Source organism: Limanda limanda, chromosome 20, assembly GCF_963576545.1.
Source record: "Limanda limanda chromosome 20, fLimLim1.1, whole genome shotgun sequence".
NCBI classification, from domain to species: Eukaryota; Metazoa; Chordata; class Actinopteri; order Pleuronectiformes; family Pleuronectidae; genus Limanda; species Limanda limanda.
The window spans coordinates 19,485,286-19,508,433 of NC_083655.1; positions in this window are offsets into that span (position 1 = coordinate 19,485,286).

Below are 23,148 nucleotides of genomic sequence, written 5' to 3' on the forward strand. Positions count from 1 at the left end.
GAACATCAGGTCAATGTATTTCTTTCCATAGTAGCTATGTACTAGGTATTAAGGCAAAATACAAAAACAAGTCTGAAATTAGAATGAGTAAAAAAATCCAGTCTTGAAGACATCCCTTAAGTTTCACTTTCTTATTAGTTTCGTCATTCATGCCTCATACTATTGCTTGTTGGAAGCCCATAAACAGTGTGAAAAGTATCGGTACAAGCACAGACCTTTGTGGAACTTCTGACAAACTAGGTCTAGCAGTCCTTTGAGACCATTAGGGGAACATCAGGAACTTTTACCAGTGATGTTTGTGCTTCGATGCCTTATAAATCCTGATTTAATGTTCTATTGTTTCGGAGAGATTTAGAAATAAAGCAGAGATTGCATGAAGGTCTGTTGTTGGTGAATGAAGCCTACTCCCAGGGTGTTTCAGTTGCAAAAAAATACTGAAAAGGGTCCTGCTAGATTTTAGCTTCTTTCCTCCCTTCCTTCCTTTATTGAGAAATTGGTGCAGTTATATTTAGCACAACTCAGAAATACATTTATCAGAGATAAGGCAGAGCTGACCGAGTCACAATATCGTGTGTATTTAGACAGGAGGAAAAATGCATATGATGGTTGTTCTGATTGTTGTCTCCTCCTGCCTCTCTCTTTCTCTCTCTCTCTCTCTCTGTCCAATCTCAGTATCTTTCATCAAAGCAATGATCTGTTCAGATTTCTGAAATGGGACAGCCTTGTTAATTTTCCTACATCCTCAGCATGTTAGTCCCTATGGGTGAGATGAGCTGAGCCAGCTGATGACAATAGAAAACAAGAGGCAGGAAAAAAGTGTCTGGCTCTGCAGGCAGTGAACTATTGGAGCCCTGCAGAGTTCAATCAATAGCATGTGTACAGCAATCTGTTCACAGTGTCTGTGCCCAGATACTGCTGCTCTAACTCTGCAAGCTACCTTGTGTTGTCATTTCAGGGCATCAGATATCAAGATTGCATCCATTTTCCAAACACCAATTTTGATGTTACCAAGATCGCTTGTGTCTAAACACACACCTGGATGGTTTGGGTAAATGAGTGTTACGCAGGTATGTGACTTTCAATTGCTTATGAGTGCAAATGTCCACCAAGCCTAACAATCTTACACGTTAGTCTACTTCCTACAATAGAAAAAATGGACTAATCCATCACAAATGGTACAACTTGTATCTCAACACTATAAGTCTGATATTTTGCATCAGCATTTATACATTATTCAATTAGAAACTGACAAAATGTTGAAAAAGCCCTATCTTGCTGAAAAGTGACGTGAAACCTCTGGATCCAGCCGTCAAAACACATGTGCACCAAAATCCAGTGGGTGCAAATAAGTTAAACCGTTTCTGTGTAATCCTGTTGATAAATAAACAAACCAACACACAGACATGGGTGATAACACAAACTGGACGGTGGAGGGGATAGTAAAAATTTTTGAACATTACATTAAGATATTATACTGTCCATTTTTAGGTCGTAAGACGTAAGACGTACGACGCATGTAAGAAAAGCTTACATGCGTCATTCATATAAAAGGTACATAACTACGACAAAAACATCGGGATCTATAAAAACAAGCTTGTCAGGAGAATGTGATCTTTATCAAAACTCTTGAGACGGGGGACATTGGTGACGCAGATCGTGAGGCGGTGAATTGAAGCTAGAATGTACAAAGGAAATGCACAAGGCATCATTATCTGTATAATGAGGCCCACATTGGAGGCCTCCGAATGACTGAAATTGAATTTCACTTGATATCCCCCATTAGTTATGGATCCATTTAATCATAAACATTCAAACCAGCTGCATTATTTGTGCTTTTAGTGAGCCATAACTCTTCTGTAAGCACATTTCCATCGTAAAAGATATGAGCCAAGTCAAATTCTGCTCAATATTTCACCAGCATTGCCCTACAACCCCCCCCCCCCCCTCCTCTCCCCTGAGAGGAGAGTACCGGTCTGTATGCTGCTGACACCAGTGGTCAGTTGTGGTGCCATGGCATCTGTTGAAATGTGAGGGTGATGCCAGTATATGGCAGGTGGCAGGTTTTTAGGAAAGTCTGGCAAGTCTTTCAACTCAACATCAGCTAAATTATCATCAATGGTCGTGCAGAAATCCAAATGATTGTATTTTGTAATAACGTTAATGAATTGCAGAACAGTGAGAATAGTTTTAAAAATAACCCAAGAAAATACTGTGCTTGTATCATCAAGTACAACTGTAGTCTTCATATATTGTGAACCTGAAAGTCAGGTCAGGCACTGGGACATCATGCTGCCACACACCTGCCTTTTACAGCCACATCACCAAGCACATCTATACTGCTCAAGTGCATCGTGTAAATTCTGGAAATAGAGGCAGTAACAGCTCCGGCACAACCAGAAACCCTACTATATCCATGATTCACTATAAAGAACCTCTGATCAGCAGCGTCATTTCCATGTATCAACACCGATGATGTACCTTGTTCTGACCATTTATGGTTGGATGTGGGCGTAAACACAGTTTCAATAATCTGATTACTTAATGCATAGCCCATTTTATGCAGTTATGCACACACACACACACACACACACACACACACACACACACATTAAGTATGCATCGTTTGTACGGTTTGACAAATCCAGCCCCTGATCCAACTTTATTTAATTTGTTAAATCTGTTAAGATAATCAGCTGAGCAGTTATAATGTGTGCTCCCTGACCAGGGTGAGCTAAGTCAATCTGCAATAATACACTTTTTCTCGCCACATGTATTCCCAGTCTCATACTTTTTGTAACTCACTAAAACACATCAGAATGATCTTGCCTGAACAAGACTTGTAAATATTTAAGACTCACTTGGGGCATCATCTTAAACCCGACCCAGAGAGAGTAGTCCAGCATACATTTTAAGAAAAGCGCATTCATGACAAAGAAGAGCTGCAAAGACCTTGGGACATACTAACACACTGTATATGGATAGCCTGCTTGTAGTTTAATCCTTTTTATAGTAGTTTTAAGCATCATGTACAAAATTAAATGTAACAGCAGTGGGAATGCTAACATGATAAATCTTCATCCTGTAGGTGGCTTTTGGTCAAGAGGAAGTGTTGGCTGTCGATCTATCAAAAGGTTGGTGGTTCGATTCCGGTAAAACAACAAGTGGAGCCAAATAAAAAATATGAGAAATGTTAGCATTACATGGTTGTTCATTTGTTGTATTTACTTCAGTAACAAAGGCACATTGGCACATGGCCATACGAAAAATATAAATAAACAGTGTAAAATGTGAAAAATGTAAGTTGGGTCAAACTTAATATTGAAAGGATCTGATTTTTATTGAAAGCTAAAGACTTTAGAGCTCAAACTTATTCAAGATCCCTCTTTTGGCACAGTTTAGCTGCTCTGTAGCACTGGAGGTTGAACCGTTGATGAGCTGTCAGAACACATAACATTTACCACATATAGTACATTCAGACAGCATTCAGACCACTTCACTCGTTGACATTTTATGTTGCAGCGTTATACCAGATTTTTTAAAGTTATGTTTCCTACATCAATCTACAAAAAAAGTATTTTAGTACTTTTGCAGACTTATTAAAATGTTTTTATAAAATTAATATTGACATGAATACCCAGGCTCTTTGTTGTACATTTTTTTATTTAGCTTAGGTGCCTCCTATTTCTCTAGAGCATTAATGTTGTAAATATTGTAATTTTGTTCAAGTGCTGTGCTTCACGTGCAATCTATTGCATTTCTGTCCTTCCTGGGACAGGGATCCCTCACATGTGACTCTCTCAGACTATATATTTTTAAAGGTTTTTTGATTGATTGATCGATTGATTTTGGTAGTTTAGTTTAAGGGCAGAGGATGTCACATCTTCTTCATCCCTAAGAGACAAATTGGAATTTGTGAATATGGGGTTTACGAATGGAATTTGATTGATTGATTGAGGTCTCTACATCTTGACTGTTCCCCGGAGCACTGTGGCCTATATCTAACTATAAATGGAAGAAATCTGAGTCTTTGTATGTTGAAATTTGGCCTAATTGCAATTTTCTGCTTAATAGTTACAACATCTAGGGTTAAGCCTTCTTGAAAACGTCATAAGCAGTCTAAATTTAGGCCGTCTCACAGCACAGACAGCACAGTTTGTAACAGAAAAGACTCTATTGTTGATTGCAACCACAACACTCCCAAACAATATGCCCTAAATACTGTACACTGAAGATTTTAATCTATGTTGTTCATTTTAGCTCAATATCAAGCATGCTTTAGCATACAAGCCACCAAAGGATAAAGTGCTTTTTGGCAAGTTCTTCCTAAAATCAGTCACACTGACTCATTTAATTCTTTAGAGAACTCTAGTAAACTGGTGGTATTCTACAGGCTTTGTCAGTGTTGTATGTGATGCCCAACATTCTCTCTCATTGTTTTCCATCTATTCCCATCTGTCTCAGTCCTTGCTATGAAAATACAAACACAACCAAATCGAGTAACAATAGGCAAATAATTCCAAGAGGCCAAATCGACGACAACACATTTGGTCAATCTGTAGTGTTATCTGGTCACAACCTTGAGAAAGAAAGAGGGGAATTCAGGTTTCCTTTTGTTTACAGACATTGAGTACTTTTTTATTTGTGGGAGAAAAGTCTTACAAATTGCAATGCGGGTTCTGTAAAATATTAAGCATGACAGCAACAATTCCAAATCCATGTCATTACAAAGCCTGCATGAAATTATTCCTCAACAAGCAGTCAAGAGGACAGTGAAAAACAGAGAGAGGGTTAAGGACACACCCATTCATAGAGAGAGAGAGAGAGAGAGAGAGAGAGAGAGAGAGAGAGAGAGAGAGAGAGAGAGAGAGAGAGAGAGAGAGAGAGGCTGACACACAATTTTCAAGGACATTCCTGAGCAATTAACTTGTGGTTTTTGCTATCTACCCCATTAGTCTTGGGGGTTTGGAAACAGGCATTGATTTTGGATGTCAGCCACTCTCATTTTATGGAAATTGCACTAAATGGCAGGGAAACAAAAACAAATTGAATTTTCTGTGCTGTTACTTGTAATGTGAAATTAGATATGTGGCCATGTGTGACTGAACAAACCAGCCACAGATAGAGAAAGAGCAATGGTGCAGTATGGGTAGGCTACATGCCACAGACATTGAGTGCTTTTGGAAAATATTAGATGCATGCGGAAAGTATAGTTTCTAAGGAGCAGTACACAACAATTGTATATGTGTCTTAGTATTTAATTGTTATGGACTTTGGTAATACAGAGTTCAATTTGTGAAGTTGTTAAGAAATGTCTTAACCCACATAATGGTATTCTGTACCTTCCCCACTGGGTCACTGATATATTGTAAGCCCTAATAACAACAACATAATCTGAACTCTCTTCAAATTATACATCCATTATGAGAGATCAGGCTGAAATTAGTCACTATGTTTTTATAGATGCAGGTGCTAAATGAACAACAGTCCTGGAAATCAGGATTTAAAAGAATTGTTCACAGCAGCATATTTTTTAAAATCTTTTGTTGACCTTTTTTTGCTGGAAGACGCTCTGTGTTGGTATCCCCACTGCACCGTGGCACTGGCCTTATTTAAATAAATAGGAGGCCTGTTTGTTTTTTTGAAGCAGTCTGACTGAATGCGGCCAAACACATGCTTTTGAAACCTAAGAGAGTAGATACAGAAGCAGAATAAAGGCTCTTATATACTACTACGTGTCCGTTTCTCGGAGAGGTCTCAGCGAGGGGCGAAGAGTCTTTTTGATTTTTACTTCTCCGACACAGTACGTCGAATAAAATTCACCGCCAAACCCATAGGTGGCGCAACGGAAGACGAGCTCAGAGAAGCCTACCCCAATTATCGGAAGAAGAAGTCCACTTGTGTTTATATTTCTCTGTCAGCCTGCCTCCCACACACTGAACCATGGCAACTAACAGAACTAAATAAAGTGACACCCAGCTGGTCAAGATGCTGATGTTATCGTTTCTTAGCGCAGCGGTTCCCCGGTCTTGTTTCCGAACTGTGTTGCTGATTCCACAGCTTGAATCTGCTTCAGGCTAGCTCCCCTCCCAGCTAGCTTCAACCTCAGCTTCCACACACAGTCAGCAGGGACTCCCGACACTAACTACTACCCAGTGTTTGCTTCTAACCTGGCGGTATTATAGAAACAGTGTCATGATAGAAGTGGAATTAAAGTCGTGACGGCGGGGTTATGCACTGTTACCACCGCAGTTAGCATGGTTGCTAGCCCGCTAGCCTAGCCTGCTAGCGCTGTTTTGAAAGCTCGTTCTAACCGTCTGTGACCGTGCACACATGTCGTCAGTGCTCGAACGAGCCACCGTCAGCCGGACAACTCCCCTGGCTTAACACACACGTCACATTAATCGTAGAATCTTAGTTGCGTATGTGTTTATTGTGAATCAGGAAGTTACAGGTCCGGAAATGACGTTGAACAGAAATGACGTCGTACGGAAATGACGACATACGGAAATGATGTCGCTCGCGGACCAATCACAGCCAAGAGCTGTCAGCGGGCTCTCCGACACAACACGGAGAAGTTAGAAAAATCAGACGTGTGCGAAAAGCTGTCCGAAGCACTCGGAGAGGGCGTTTCACGACGGATAGGGCGGTCTTATCTATCCGTTTTACAAAATACGCTCAAGCATAAATTGTCATACACATTGTACAGGGTAAACACAGCTGCACTCATATTACCCAGTGACACAAGTGGTTGCTTGTTGACTGTTCAGGTCTGCTGTCTAACACTATGATATCTGAACAAACTGTGAGGCCATGGGGAGGGGGCGACTGGCTGAATGCCACCATCTTATATACTGCAGCCAGACTAGGTGAGGTGAATCTCCCTGATGACCAAACCCCCAACCCATCAAAAAAGTGGTCTCACCATAAACCCTAAACAATGTAAATTCACATTTAAAACAGGAATTCCACATTTAAATAGTCGTGTTTGGCTTTGTCCCTTTGGATCCAAAGGATTGAAATGTTCACCAACACCTCATCACTCCCTGAAACAAACATCCATACAAATCACAGGCTGCTCTAGCTTGCCCACCCCTGGGTGTCCACAGCCCTGGTACCGAAGGAAGCAGTCCTGTGTAGAAAAACACCTGCACTTCTGGCTACTAAGAGCTACCACTTAATGTGAAGCCCTCGGTTGCAGTTGACAAGAAAAAGAAAAGATGCAGGCCTACTAAACCTCTGGTGAACATGACCATCTTCCTGTTGTCAGGTTCTCGTTCTCTGCAGTGCTATTCTCATGATAACACCGAGTTTGGCATTTGTTTCATCCGTTCAAGTTACCCAACAGGCACGTAGAGAAACTAAAGGCAACTACTTCAGGGATGATCTTGACATTTATTTTTTCATCACACTCTTAACAAAAAGTTGCGCTTCACATTCATGTGGAGCTGTAGCCCCTCTCAAGCTCATACTCTTCCGTGGCATGTGCCCTATAGCGGCCTCGTATTAAGTGAGCTCCGTTCCCTTGAGATCTACAACCAATCTAAAATAGCAGATGGCAATGTGTGACCCTGGCAGGAACCACATCTATCAGTTAAGATAAGAATAAGATATTGGAACATGTTTAGATTCTATCAAAGTCCACTGAGTCAGGAAACACAAGGTAAGCAGTCGCAACTGCAATGCTGACTGTTACAGTGTAATGTAGTGAGTCATAGTTTGTCAGGAAATGGTTCTTCAAAGGTTTTTGTAAGGTTTGTCAATTGCTACAAAGCCAACATTAGCATTTACTTACACATCATCAGAAACAATGTGAGTTGAGCATCATAGGCTACTTCGTTCCTTTGCTCACCAAGGTCTGTCTCTAGAGGGGTGAAAACAATGCCAATGTTTGCTATTGTTATGGATCCAACCGAATTATTTCCATTCTTCTTCTGAAATTAGCATGCTAACGAGCCCTGGCCCAGTCGGTCCGTCTTGCCACTTTCTGATAAAGAGTCACTGTAGCCTCTGGTGAGGGAAAGAAGAAACGCTGCTCGGAGGAGGCATTGTAAATTCTTGTCTTGTAAATGCAATACTTGGTGAAGCTCTTGGCAAGTAACCATCACCACCATCCCCATCCTGGTAGGAAACTGGCTTGCATATAGCACCTTTAAATTATGATGAATGATTACAATTAAAAGTTAATGAAACTTTCATTTTTCATTATCGCAATAGTTGGCTCACTTTTAACTGGAATAGATCCGTGAGGCAACATGCCACCATATGACCAATCAGATCACTGGAAAAACTGAGTCATACAGGATGTTGACCAAAAAAAGTATAATGAACTAATAATTACAAAGAGAAATAGATATTTTTATCTATTGTTCAAATTCTGTTGCTATTCAGAGCTTTTCATGTGTCACTTTGGGTTTTAAAATAGATCTTTTAACAATTGAAGGGAAGCTGACCAAACGAAAGAGCTGCAGTTTAAGTACAAAAAGACTATTTTATTCCCAGGGGTTTTTCTGTCGGTCTGGATGATTTAACAATCCTATGCCATCGCTGTGGTTCAGAACAACATGGGGAGACTTTGTGATGATCAGTGGAAATAACAACTAATAGAGAGACAGACTAAGCTTGTGCACTTGATAATAGGTAGAGTATAGTTTATTCCAGTAAGCATATAAAAGAAAAAGAAAAAGTGTTATGACCCAACCTAAATGATTTATTTCTCATAAAACATAGTTATAGACAATTAAACGTAATTCCTGGATCTGACACTTAATTTGCATCCATGCCAAACTGTTATGGATTATTTCTTCCTTCCGAGGCCCAGGCTACATTCCTCCACTATATCCTGTTTACACACAAGACAACAAGCAGCCTCGTAAAGACTCCCTTGGTGCAGGTAATAGGACCCAGGGAGTATCATACAGGAACTTCTCTATTAAATCTTCGTCAGACACTGCTCATATGCCTTTACTGATTTGTACCTGAGGGTGATAGTTCATGTCACAGCAGTTAATAGCTTTACTCTGTATCACAGTGTGAATGCAGTCATATTTGTGAGCACGTGTGTGGGAATGGATGTAATATTTACATAGGGCTGTCTTCCCAGACATGAGGAAGCCGATCCATTGATGTCAGTATTTGCCCAGGGGCTTCCAGTAGCTCCTCAGACATCCAGCACTCCGAATGAGGCTGCAGGGAGCTCTGCCACTCACTGGCCCAATTCTGTCTCTCCATCTTCTTTTTCTCCCTGCGCCTGCCAGGATCTACAATGCATGGATGAATATGCATCTCGTCAAACTCCCTCTCTCACGTACAGAGAGAGAGAGAGAGAGAGCGGGAGCTGTACAACCATAAAATGAGAGAATGAAAAAGATAGGTTGTTGCAGCCACAGATAATTTGACTGGCAGAGAGAAAGATAATAAAGCAATAAATCACAATAATCAGCAGTCAGTATACAGTATATAACATAATGTCGGCTAAACAATATGGTACCTCTGTATTATTCTTATTGATAATGATATTGATAAAAAGGGTAAATGAAAATGCAACTAATAATTTGATGAAGTTTTGTTTACAAGAACTGTGTGAGGGCTTTGAAAGATTCTTCCGTCATTTATCAGGTTATAAAAATATAATCAATTGCAAATGTCATTTGTGGAAAAAAGTGCTTCAGTTCATAACAGTGATTCAATTTGCTCCATCTTATTAGGTGTCAGTATATAAAATCTGCAGATTCAGGACAAAAGCATGATATGAACCTTTTCAGTGAAAATCTGAACGTTTTTGACAATCAGCTCATGGACTGCGTTGTGTCGCCCTGTCATGGCAACTGGGCAACAGTGAAAATGCTTAAGTACCAAACCAAGGCAGTCTGCAAGAACTGAGAAATAAAACATTCTCTATATTGGACATCTGCATTAGCAGAGCAGCCTCCAGCAGACTTTCTGACTATGTATAAATGAAGCATGCATGAACATCAGCGTAATGCTTGTACATCATTAAGATGAATAATTGAGGGAGAGTAGATTCACTCTCCTGTAGTAAAGCAGTCAACTCCCATCAGATGGCCTAACGAGTTCTAAAGCAGATTGACATCTGCTCAATACTTAACACCGATCAGCAACAACATTTATATTGGTAACTCAAATATGCAGGTTGGTCTTGACAGTAGACATATCCAGAATATATATCGAGCATAGGTTATTATATAGTATAAAAAATATACATTATGAGGATTGGCTGGCTACTCTGCCCAAAGGCTGGTAACACCCGATAAATGGACCCCTGGGACGTAGCACTGAGGTCATGAGTGGTTTGAGCACTGGTGCATGGTTAATACAGGGTCCCGCCCCCTCATACATTCTGCGACAAAAAAGCCCGTATACAAATGTTAAACGTAATTTGCTATGTCCCTGGTAGACATTGAGCGCCTATGAACATTCAATACAAGCTGCTTTGAAATTGTATTTGGTTCATTTCTGTCTAAAGACATATACTTCCAGGTGTGGGGCAACGCAGCTCTCTGCGCCCCAGACACTCCCACTTTTATTTACATCCAATAGGTATTGCTTTACGTTTTTTTAAATCCAATGCGATTGGTCCGACATTAAGTTACGTCTACTGCGAGCAAAGATAATCCGGTCAATTTAACAAAAACACCCAGCAAGAAAAAAAACTGGATAAGGAGCCAGGTCACTGCCGACCCTGTTTACAGGTTCAGCAGCAAGTGATGAGGACGAGTTTCCACCTTCTCCCGCTCTGGAGTATCAGAGTTGACTATCTGGAAGGGGTGGAAGTATTGTCTGCAACCGCTTCACCGGTTTGCTCTTTTGCAAGATCCAAAACATTTCTCTGAAAAATGCAAACAGTGTGAAAGTTACCACAGTCACAATAAGGCTTTTTTTTATGCAGGCTACAGGACTGGCATACTGTGTGTTTTTGTTGAGTCTGGCCTCAGATTGTCTTAGTGCCTGTGTCTTTGATGTCAATGAGAGAAGATGCTGTGGAAGGAAGGTAGTCACCATAGGAGTGACCTGAAAGTACTCAATAATCTTGGTGCACAAATGTAAATGTGTTTCTGTCTTTCTCTGTTCATGAGCATGTATTCAGTGCCTTCCCACGCAGCCATACAATAGTGCATGATTGCTGAAAAACACAGTAAAACAATATAAACTCATACAAAGGTCAAGGTTTTCGACAATGTGGTTCCAAGTTTATTCAACAGTACATAGACAGTAAACCTGTTGACAATTGTTTTTTTGTTGTTGTTTTAGGAAAGGAAATTAATTATCTGACCTGTGTGGGACCACAGCAGCAGGCTCATCACAGCCGACCTGCCTGATGGACCCTCTCCCACCCGAGCTGATGGAGAATACCTGGCTGCTGTAACCCTTCACTATACACAGCTATAGGTACTGTCCATGCATCATATTATGCTAATGGTGTTCAAAGGTCACACTATTGATGTAGTTTGCACTCTGCTGTGTGTTGTTATGGACACATGGGTCCCTCTTGCATGAATGCATTAAATGTTTCAGGAAATTGTGCTGTGAATACTCAGTGGATTTCCAGAGAGAGGATTTAAAGCTAGCAGACAAGTGCTGGTAAAATGAGCAAACATGCAAGATTAAGCAATTAGCAATAACTTTAAATGTCAATCTAATTTGCGCTTTTCTAATCTTGATGAAGTGCTTCACAGGACAGTTTTGCCATTCACCCATAAACATACACATGCATTCATACAAACACACATAAATACATACAAACAGTGCTTTGTAACGGAGATCCTCTCAGCCTATGCTACGTTTCTGTGTTCATTCCAGAATGGCAAAGGATATCTGCACACATAATGAAATATTTACACAAAATGTATGAGGACAAGCAATGAACGCATTTAAAACATTTATTGTGATGTTTTAGAATGATCTAATGGGCTATGTAATGTACCTGTTCCAGACACCGGGTGGTGGGATTGGTGCAGACCATCAATTATGTGGCTCGCTTATCAGCAAGATATGCTACATACTACATGCATGTCAATTTTAAGAGTAACGGCATAACAAACACTGCTATGTATTTTAAACTCACCTGTGCTCTCTTGTCTCCAGGTTCCTGGGTCTGAGTTCCCCGGGGACACAAGCACTGTTTTATTGTTCTGGGAGGGTAGGAACATGCAGTAAAGGTAAAGGGGGTGAAATATGTAAGGGTTTGTTGGTTAGTATTTGCAATGTAAGTATTTGTTTTGTCAGGTTTGCTTTATGTTTTTTATGTTCATGTAGGAGTGTCAATAGATCACTTTGAGCACCCCTGCTTCTGGTAGCACCCAAAGGTGAGGAGTATATATGACTGCCCTCTGTTCCAGTTTGGTTGGTCACTGTTGGCAGCTACGCCTGTGGATGCAGCTGAGTATTTTCATGATGCTGTCCGACCTGAACTGTTGGCATGGCTGTGAATAAATGCCCACATCTTGGGTCTGTCTAATCTCTGGTCCCTGCCTCATCACTATGAGTCCCGACCGCTCACAAGGTCAACACGCATCTATGTGTAACACTTGATCGTATATCACTCACACACTGCTCACCCTCGGAATGGGAATGATCCAACAACCCTCTGATTATCCTGAGCCACAGCAGGATGAAGGTTTGAGGTAAATCCAGCAAAGCAGGCCAAAAGGCAAAGTAGGCATGGTGTGAATTGAAATCAAGCAGGCTGATGGCAGGCAGGCAAGCAAAAAAATTTCCAAACTCATAAAAACCACAGAAAGCAAAACAAACAAATCAGCAAACCCAGAGAAATCCAGGGAACGTTAACAAACCATCTGATCAAGGTGAGAGGGGAATGCAGAGACTACTAAGGAGGCAGTGATGAATGAACTGAGGTGTTCATTCACAGTGGCAGGAAACTAGAAGAAAACAGGGAGTAAAGTAAGTGACACACACAAAGAAAGAAGCTTTAAAGTAGAACTGTTAATAACCAAGTGTGCAATGCAATGAAGATAACAAGGCCAAATTCTATACTTACAAAAAAAGGTCCAAACCACCAAATATACAAAACCAAAGTACAAACATCGGTAGCAGAATCCTAACACTGAGCCTCATTCACCAGTATTTTCTTAGAATTAAATTTTTAAAGAAAACTCAGATTCATGACGTGTTCTTAAACTGCAGAATTGTTTGCATCTGTGCTCTTATATTGATAAATGCCATGTGAAAGTAAGTTGAAAGACATTGAATATAATTTCTAGCATAGGTAAATGCCCCATAGAGGCCATGAAAAGCCATGAGACTTCAGTGCAATGTGCACACACAAAGAAATCACAGATACTAAAAAGAACATTAAAGAAGCCATGAATGATGAGGAACAAAGATTGGGGCACACCGGACTCAAAAAAGTTGTTGTTGTTATGTCCGCAGTGAACATAAAATAACACACAACGATACATGGAATTCAGTTACACATTCAGCGAAAGCAGTACTAAGAGAAAGTCACATCAAAAAGTCTAAATAAATATTGTCAAACAAAGAAGAGAGGCTGAAGGGTAAAGAAAAGGAAGATGCACAGTTATCTGAGCTGGGGCAGCACATCACTGGAAACTCAGGAATGCAGGTTGACCCTCAGCTGAGCATCTGTGGACATGAGCCTGATGGGAGCCATCGGGACCGGACATGGTTGCGTATCGTAAAACTGATCTTGGTTCAGTGGATGTTCAATCATATTTCCTCTCACTTCTGATAGTTGACTCAAGAAACCAATGTGAACCATGGGAACTGGATCACCTACCTTCAGACAAAGCTACTTTTCTTAAAATTATAAAATTGCGTATGTAAATTGTGAAATGAATCTCAATTCCTTTGACTTGCTTAACTACTTATTTTATCCTGAGTATTTTAATGACAGTACCCTTAATATTTCTAAGAACTAAAAGGGTGTCTTGTTACATACTTGGAATATGTTTGTTACATTTTCAATTTCACATCATCTCTCTGTCTATCATATATTGACTGTGTCCTTTTTATTTTGAGGATAACTAGCTTGAATTAACCCTGACCTGCAGCCAGCACGAGCACTGTGTTCCAGGAAGACTGCAGGCTCTCTGCAGAGGTTGCCGTGCATTTATCCGCAGTGTCAATACTTAATGCTTTCCAGGACATTTGTGGCTTTCCTTCGCTGCAGCAGTTGAACCCTCCTGATAAATGTACAATGCCTTTCAATGGGGAAGCTGCCACAAAGATCACCTCAAAACTAGGGGTAAGTGAAGTGTAGTAGAACAATGGCAAACCTGACTGGAAGACACCAGGCAACTACGTTATCTAAATATTACCTCTATGTCTTTACAGGCATCATCATCTCTTAACGAAATCTAAATAAACTTTGACTGCTCTAAATTAAGTAAGTCAATTTGCCTTCTCTCCCATGTTCATACTACCAAAACAATCCCATCTAGGTTTGGCCCCAAATCAACTCTGGTTCAGTTAATTTGTGCTGTGATGGTATACTAACACATGTACTCTGTAAGTTCTGGTTAAACGGCACCTTTAGCTAAGTGTGCTTTGCATTCTGGGATGCAGCAGAGTACACAAACTTGTGTAATTGTAGTAGGCAGAGAAGAAACAAAGGTCTAACTTGGACTAGGTGAGCTGCCTTCAGTGATTGCTTGTGTCAGCTCCGACAAACACTTAAGGTGTTCAGGATGTTCAGTCACTTGCTGAAGGGGAGATGCTTGTACAGGTAACTGTGTGTTCGGATTAAACGCAACAGTACATAAACATTCAAGATCTTGAGTTAGATGGCGTAGGTGCATATTTGATGTACTAAGCTTAATGTCAACCATTATAATTATGCAAATATAACATTAAGTGTTTATGCATTTTTATCATGGACCAGTATATAGACCACACAAGGTTGCTATGGCAACTGCAGATAATCAAGGAGCTTATAGATGCAGATTTAAAAAGGCTATATCTTTTCACATCTTTTCTGGAAACTCATGCAGGTGCTTTCTTATCATTGCCCTGAATTTTAATTTGTACTTCAGGTTGGAATTTCTAATAGTCAATTAATATAATCATGAATACTGCCATTACATAAGTTTGGTGGTGTATAAACGTTGCAGTTATCAGATTTACGTGCATACAATCTTACAACGATGAACTAATGCAATATGAAGAAGAATAAGAGACAGTGCTCACAAGAGAAGAAGCAAGAACAAGCTGTGTTAGCAGCCAAAACAAGCTGAGCTGAGTGGGTTACAATCATATGTGACTCAGTAGAGAAGGCAGCTAAAGGGAATGTATGAAGCTGATGCTGAGAATCATCAAAGAGCAGGCCTGGCAGCCTGTTGAAGCCACAGCAGTCTATGTGAGCCTAGCTACCAGTAAATCATTAGATGTTGGTGCACCTAGTGGGCACTACTTTTTGTCCTGATCAACCACATCAACCACAATCACTGCACTAGATTCATGCAGCTACATTGGAATCTGGCTCACCTGTCCCACAGCAACTATATCTCCTACGATGGCCTAAGGAAAAAATAACACAACTATGCCCTGTCAAGTTTGAAGGTAACTACCGCTCACATGGCAGCATGGCTTGTTGGATCTTACACTACATGACACTGAACAGTGTTGGATCTTCAGCCTAAAAGTGTGATCAATGGTGAGGCAGAATATGCAAACCATAGCAACATTTAATAACTATGCAGTGTATGTGAACTTTAAGAGAAAGTTATACAACCTTGATCGAAATGAGAGATTTATCTTGAAGAAAAACGTGTGGGATGCGAACATGGACTTTAATTTTTTTCCATGTCCCATCCACTAAAATGGAGATGGTGGAATTTATAAGCCATATTGCAGCCAGCCACCAGGGGTGATCAAGACGCTTTGGTTCCACTCTCGGAGAGCAGTCATGTCATAGATGGTTACATACAGTCTAGCTGGATTCAGTCATCACAACAGATCAATTTTGATAGAAAGATTGAAGCATTGTTTAATATCATTGTCATTAAATTTGGGTGGCACCATTTCTTTGGGCAATGGCTACATTACCGAGCTATATTCTAGAAAAGCAAACACCACCTCTCTTTTCTCACGCTTACTTATAGTTTCACCACTGAATCAACTTGAACGGCTTTTTCTCTGTTTGCTCATTGAATCAAATATCGTTTCACACAAGTTAAAGTAGGCAGAGATTATGTGGCTGACCAGGGTAATTTTGTTTAAGGAGGCACTTCCATCGCTCTTTAAGGCATCTAAAGCTTCTCTCTTCAATCATCAGTGCCTGACTCAGCCACTGGTTCCATCAAGATGTGTTGCTGATACATGTCTGTAATCAGGACACAGTTTTATAAACCAGGGGATTAATGGAAAGGCCAGGTCACCCAGGATGATTAGGACATCTATTCCCCCTAATGTTTCTGATGATGTTGGTAAGAGTCTGTTGTCCCAGCCTCAATTATGAAGCAATGAAAGTGAACAAACATGAGCATCATGTACTGTATCATAAATTGTACTGAGGTGTTTTGATGTAGGGTGGTTAAACAATTACATTTATTGTTGCAACAACTTCCTGTGATGAAGCATCTAGTGTCTAAAGTCAGACAGCAACTCAGAGCCCTACAGGCATGGTCCTCTGAACTTGGTAAAGGATTCCATTCGTGCATTAATGTGCATCTTCTAGTCCTCGCTGTCCATCCAGATGATACTAACGTGTGGGGGATTCCAGATCCTCCTGTACAAGATGAAGAAAAACAAATAGACTCTGTGTGATGCACGATATGTCAGCTGGATTCAAACAAAGTATCACACTTCTAACACATTCATTGTACTGTGACTGTACTCTGTATTGTACACATGTCATTGTACTTGCTCACCATAGGCGGCTGTGGCTGAGGGGTAGACTGGTCGTCCTCCAACCTGAAGATCCCCAGTCTGACCCATCTGCATGCCGAAGTGTCCTTGGGCAAGATGCTGAACCCTGAATGGCCCCCCAAAGAATAACAAAGTGCTGCAAGGAGATGCACTGTATGAATGTGTGTGTGAATGGGTGAATGTGAAACTGTACTGTAAAGAGCTTTGAGTGGTCATCATCAGACTAGAAAAGCGCTATATAAATACAAAGCCATTACCATTTACCATCCATAAACTCCTGAGTCGTCAGAGGGCAGCGTCTCTTCTTTGCAAGGTGTCATGCAGAATTACGTTTTCAAGACATTTCCTTGAAGAGCATTTGGAATTCTGGTGCTATACTTTGGCCTGGTTTATGGCCAAAATAATTACCAGGGTTATGAACAAATGCTGTTACTGCTGTTGTTCTGTCTTAAATTGCATAATGATGTTTTTGTCACAGATATGCCCCAGTCCAGAACAAATAACCTTTTTCTACATTCCTTTTTTTTTTGCAGAGTGAACGTTAACATGGTTTTTAGTGATACATTTTGGCAAGACATGGCAAGTTTATATTTCATCAACTGAATCAGACCAGAGGAAAAACTAAAAAAGGATATGAAAAACATGTTTTTTTTAACTTATTCTGCAATTCCTACGGTTTTCTTGGCTTCAGCGGCTCTTTCAGCAGTAATGGACATCCTGGTTTTGAACATGCTATGATAAATTCAAATCTATCATTCAAAACTACCCTCAAATTACCCTTCAAAGACAACTAGTTCTTCCCTTGCTTAGTTTAGAAAGGTGTGTGCAGCTGTTCTGTCTGTCCTACTTCAATGTAAGGACTCCACCTCCAAGGACATTTCCTTTCAAGCCATTCCCAATTGGCTCCCACCCCAACCTTCACCCTACCCCCAAATGCACCATCCTATCCTGCAACACCATCTTGCCCCCTCTGCTCTCCATCACCTTTCTGCACACTTCCTCTATCTCTTTGTATCCCTTCAAAAGGTGTCTTTCTTCCTGTTCCCTTTCACCATTCTACTTTGCACAGGTTTTATCTGCTTGTCTAGAATGTTCTTTCAAGATAGTGGCTGAGGTCAGCTGCTGGCTGCTGCACTTGTCTCATTGTGTGGCCAAAGTGTGATTCACTCCGTTCTTCCTTTTCTAAAAAAAGAACCTGTTCTACAGTTTTTTTTTTATGAAAGAACTCAAGAGAGTCTGATGGTACTTCCTGTGCAACGTCCACAATGTCCTTTGCCTCACCAGCTGTGACCTAGCCTATATATCTTGTTGTTCATGTATTCTTCAAGATAAAAGGTTTTTCTCATTTGACAGTCAGATAATGACCCCTCATCCCAATTTTTTTAAGACCAGTACACTTGTCTTTATTGAACCCTTCTTTATCAGAGGTGTTTTTTGTTGTGTGACCACTGTTATAGCACTTGAAATAAAGTGTGTTTTTGCAAAGACCATATATAAATTGATAATGATAGATGTATTGATTTATTTCTAGAATGGCCTTATTCAGTCAGTCTTTTGAGCTTCCAAAGAACAGTATGAGATTTAGATGTACAATCTGCATCAACAATCTTTCCTTTTTGTCAAAGTTAAGTCTCAGTAGATTAAACAAAAGTGCTTAAAACTTCCAGTCGATAAAGAGGTTCATAGCAATAGCAGAGAAGTAACTGTGATGTTGTGTTCTGCACATTTCCTCCTCTCCAACCTCTGGATGACTGCTTAATATCATACCTTCTCAGTGCATCATAGTGGAAGCGGATATTGGTCATATCTTACCTTTCTTGCTCAAGGCCGAATGTACTAAGACTTTTCAGACAGTTATTAGAAACCAATGCAATCTGCTCAAGGAGACTGCAGCATGTGGAAGGGAGAATACTGTGATTCAACCGCCAACCCTCTTGTTTGAAAACGACACGCTCTACCTCACCTAAAATTGTAGAAGGTGCTTATCCCTGAAATGTAGTGAAATATAAGTATGATGTTGCATAAAAGAGGAGCTTGTGCATAATGTATCCACCTCAAATCATTTTACAAGACTCTGACCTAAATGATTGTACATTAGCTCAATTTAAAAATTAAAGCGTCACTTTCAGTATTGATGATTCTGGCCAAAGTATAACTCACCCAATCGTACTGGATCAAACCTAAATTTTGTGGTATTGCCCTCCCCCATTGATTATGTAATTAGCTTGATTAAGTAGTACCAGACAATAAATTGAGCATTTCAGCTGAGTAAGATAATATAGGTTTTCCTCTAGTAAACCATTTGTTGGCATACTACACTGCATATTAAATATACTGAACCTTGATTATTTATCTTGTTCTCCCTTCTCCTGAAATCCAGAGTAAAATCAAAAATGTCACTCATAAGAATGTCAAAGTAAACTGCTCTTTTATAGGTACTGTCAAGCTAACAAAAATAATTTAATGGTTTCCTAGCATCAAAACTCTTTGCACTCGGTGCAAATACTCCCCCAGTCCAAAGCAGGGGTGAAAAGCTGCTAAAGTTGAATTCATGTTGTAGTGATAGACAGGTATGAATGCTGGAGGAACAGAAGTCAGAAAACAGAGATGAAAGCAGCATCTCTGTATATCCCAGCGCCATTTAGGACCCGAACAGTGCTTAGGCAACAAGGTTCACCAAGATGAAAAGATCAAACATTAATAGCATTTCCTTAAACCCAGTACAACCCGCTGGGGAGCCAGGTTTGCTATAAACACGGCTGACCACGTCCACAAACATGCTGCCTGCTGTGGAGAGGCTGCTAAACTCGGCTCTGCACTAAATATAAGTCCAAATACATATGCAGAATTCTAAGGAAAAACACACAGGAGCATTTTTATGATCTACTCAAAAAACATTCAAACTGTCCTTCACCAAGAATAATGTCAGGAAATTCATGTAAAGAACATTTTGAAGACACGTCTTTTCTTTCCTTTCATGAAAACCTTCTCAGCCTTGAGTGTGGTCACACTGTTCACACAAGTGTTTCTGTTGGCTTCTTCAACTGTCATAAAAAATGAAATTACATGGAGTATATGATCCACTAAATTTCCCTTTTGCTGCTTCACCTTTCCCAGTTTCACAACAAAACAGTTTCTCTGATCTAATTGTGTCTGGCCTGGATTTTTCTCCGCATGATGCCACTGAAGAAAACCAATAAATGCCACCCAGCCTTTCTGCAAACACGGCGGCAGTAAACATGTCGGTTGTGCTTCACCGATGAAGCAGCCCCCCTATGACCTGTAATTGCAGATCTCCCCTCAGGTGAATCAGAGTGATTTTAAATTTGGCTCACTAGTACATCTCAGAGCTTGTCTCTATGCATTTCGGACTGCAGCTGCAGAGGACACGAAGCATGTCTGAAAAGCTTGAAAAACTGATAATATGTTGCTGTATGTTCCATCGCACTAAAATGAGAACTGACCACTTCATTTGCGGGAGGCTTTTTAGTCACCTGAAGATGTTGATGCAAGCTGACAAGACTTAAACTGACATCAAGTCTGTCTCATGCTTGTCAAATTTTTATGATGCCGAGAGCCTCTGGTGCTACGGGGCGGTCTTACACTAATGTCCAGAGGGATCAGTAAAGGCTGTCTGGGAGGCTCATTAAACATCAACCGCTATGATGTTGCGTGCTCGCGTGCTTGTGCTGGCTCATCCTCCTATAGGTTTTTCATCCCCAAGAGACTTGCATGATCAAAGAGTCAAAGAGGATATAGAGGCCAAATCCTCACACATACTGCATTTCTCCTCCTCTTGTGGTTGCAACATCTTTAGTAGGATTTAAGCATACAGCCAAGAGTGTTACTGAGTCCCTGGCTCTATCTTTGTGCCGGGAGCAGCCGGTAGCCAGTTTCTGCTCTGATGCATGAGGATTGTTGACGTCTACCTGGTGTGGGTCTCTAGAGATGGCCCTGAAGTCAAAGTCCTCCTGGGTTTACGTGACACTAGGAAGCAGCTATATTAGATTAAAACCAATCAACATTAAAAGCAGAAATCGCATACAGCATAGCTTTCTTACATTAATGACAACTGTTGGTCAGTAAAATTATATGAAATTATTGGCTGAAGTAATGATCACAACACCCACAACACATCAGGGATCTGCCTTCGACTCAGCTTGCACTGAACTGCACTGCTCTTAACCCAGGGGCCTGTACAAACGAAGCAGGATTGGTGGCCATCAGGGTTATTTCAGCTTTTCAGTCCTACGAATCTCATTCACTCTTTATAGGGGTAGATTACCAGGGTAACTAATGCTGAATGGCTAACATGCGACGCAGCAGGTTTTGTGGGAGATAAGAAATCAACGCATATAAAAGCCCTGCCCACTGACAGTCAATTCCTTTGAAACATGACATCCCCATTCTTAGGGGATCCTGTGGAGTTCAATGCTCAGATTGTTAGAGGGTCTCTGAGGAGGATAAGGGTCTTCAGAGAAAGACAGAATCATTCTGCCTACTCTGATGAGAATCTTTATGGAAGCTATAGATTCTCATCAGAGGGAATAATAAACCTCTGTCAGCTGCTGGAGCCGTATATAACCAACCTGACACGTAGGAGCAATGTGCTCACAGTAAAGGCCGGCGCATGCTTCTGCGTTTTTCACGGGCCCGGAAGCGTAAGAGCCCTTCCGGGCCCCTTAAGTACTTACGTATCTCTTATTACGTGCTTACGTGCATTGCCCAATTTTTCTAACTAGACGGCAAAGCTCCGCAAGCGTCACGTAGCCGGCAAGGCTGTGATTGGTCTGCTAACTACATCATTTCCGGAGTCACATTTCCGGTTCATGCCCGATAATACCAGCGGAAACCACGGAAGATTTAGAAGAACGAATATGGACCAAATAGAAGAGCACTTGGCAGAAGAGATCCGAAACTATGACCACTAGTATAACCCGTCACTGACCAGCGGATTTGTGCACCAGAAAAAGGCTCTGAGGAGCTGCCGTGGCGATGTAAATAAACCGCTCTTCTTCGTTTCACATGCGAAGAAGAGCCGACCTCGACAAAATACATTACTTTGCCTAGTGTTCTGGCAGGGAATTGCATGGCAACACGCGCAACGCTTGGAAAACCATGAATGACAACAAGTCCTGCGTCACAACTGCGTGAAAAGCCGCAGACGCCGTTGCAGAAGCATGCGCTGGCCTTAACACAGACTGTCTGCAATACTGATATTGATGAACTGGGTGTGTTAGCAGCGAAATAGTCTGACATAGTTTTATACTTTTATCCTTCCCTTTCATTAGGTTTACCCTATGGAATTAAATATGTTTTTGTAATGGGTGATAGATACTTTACAAATTTACCTCGTGACAGCCCCTTCCTCCTGCTCTTTGAGAGTCGCACAGTCAACCGTCACAAAAATGACACTATACTGTTGGGTGGTGAGTACTACTGTTGGGTGGTGAGTACTCTCCTCATTTTTTTAAATTATATTGATGACATATTTGATATGATATAAATGATCAAATATGCATCCCATACTTTGGCTTGAGTGGAGAATACGTAATTTACCCTCGACACCCGACATTGAACGGAGCAAACAGCGGAGAAGTTCTTGAAGAAGGATGACATTGAATTAATAATTGAAGTGTAGAGGTACAGTGAGTTGTATGATCCTCAGCACATGTTGTATAAAGACAACACCAAAAAAGACGCTGGATGCTGTTGCAGTTAATGTTGGAGCAACAAGTAAGTATATGCTTGAAAAAATGATTAAATGCTGTTTTTAACTGTAGGCTGATAACAGCAAAAGTATGTGATATAATTTGCGCTGCCCGGCGCTTCAGCGTCCGGTGTGAATCCGCAGTAAGTGGAACCGGATTACAGAAACATAGCCGGGGTAGGTTTAGCTTGCAAGTACTGCAGCCATTATAAAGGATAGGTCAGTGGGGAAGTTCTGTGTGTTGCTGGCCTGAGGCCTTGGGGTACCTGGGCTGCTGATAAACCTGCCATGCAGCCTGGAATAGTTGAACATAGAAACAAAGAGCTTGACTGGAAGATTTGTTCTTCTTAAACATGAACAATTACAAATTACATATTATGTAACTCCCTATCAGTAACAAACAAATGCAAAAATAGCTCGACAAAACCTGAAATGCAGAAATGAAATGAAATGCATTTAATGTATGTCTACGTGACTATAAACCTAAGCACACCCCTTCATGTGTCTCTCCAGCATATATTGGACAGTTAATTAAGCCATTAGTAACAGGTCAGCTAGCCTAGCATGGCAGTGAA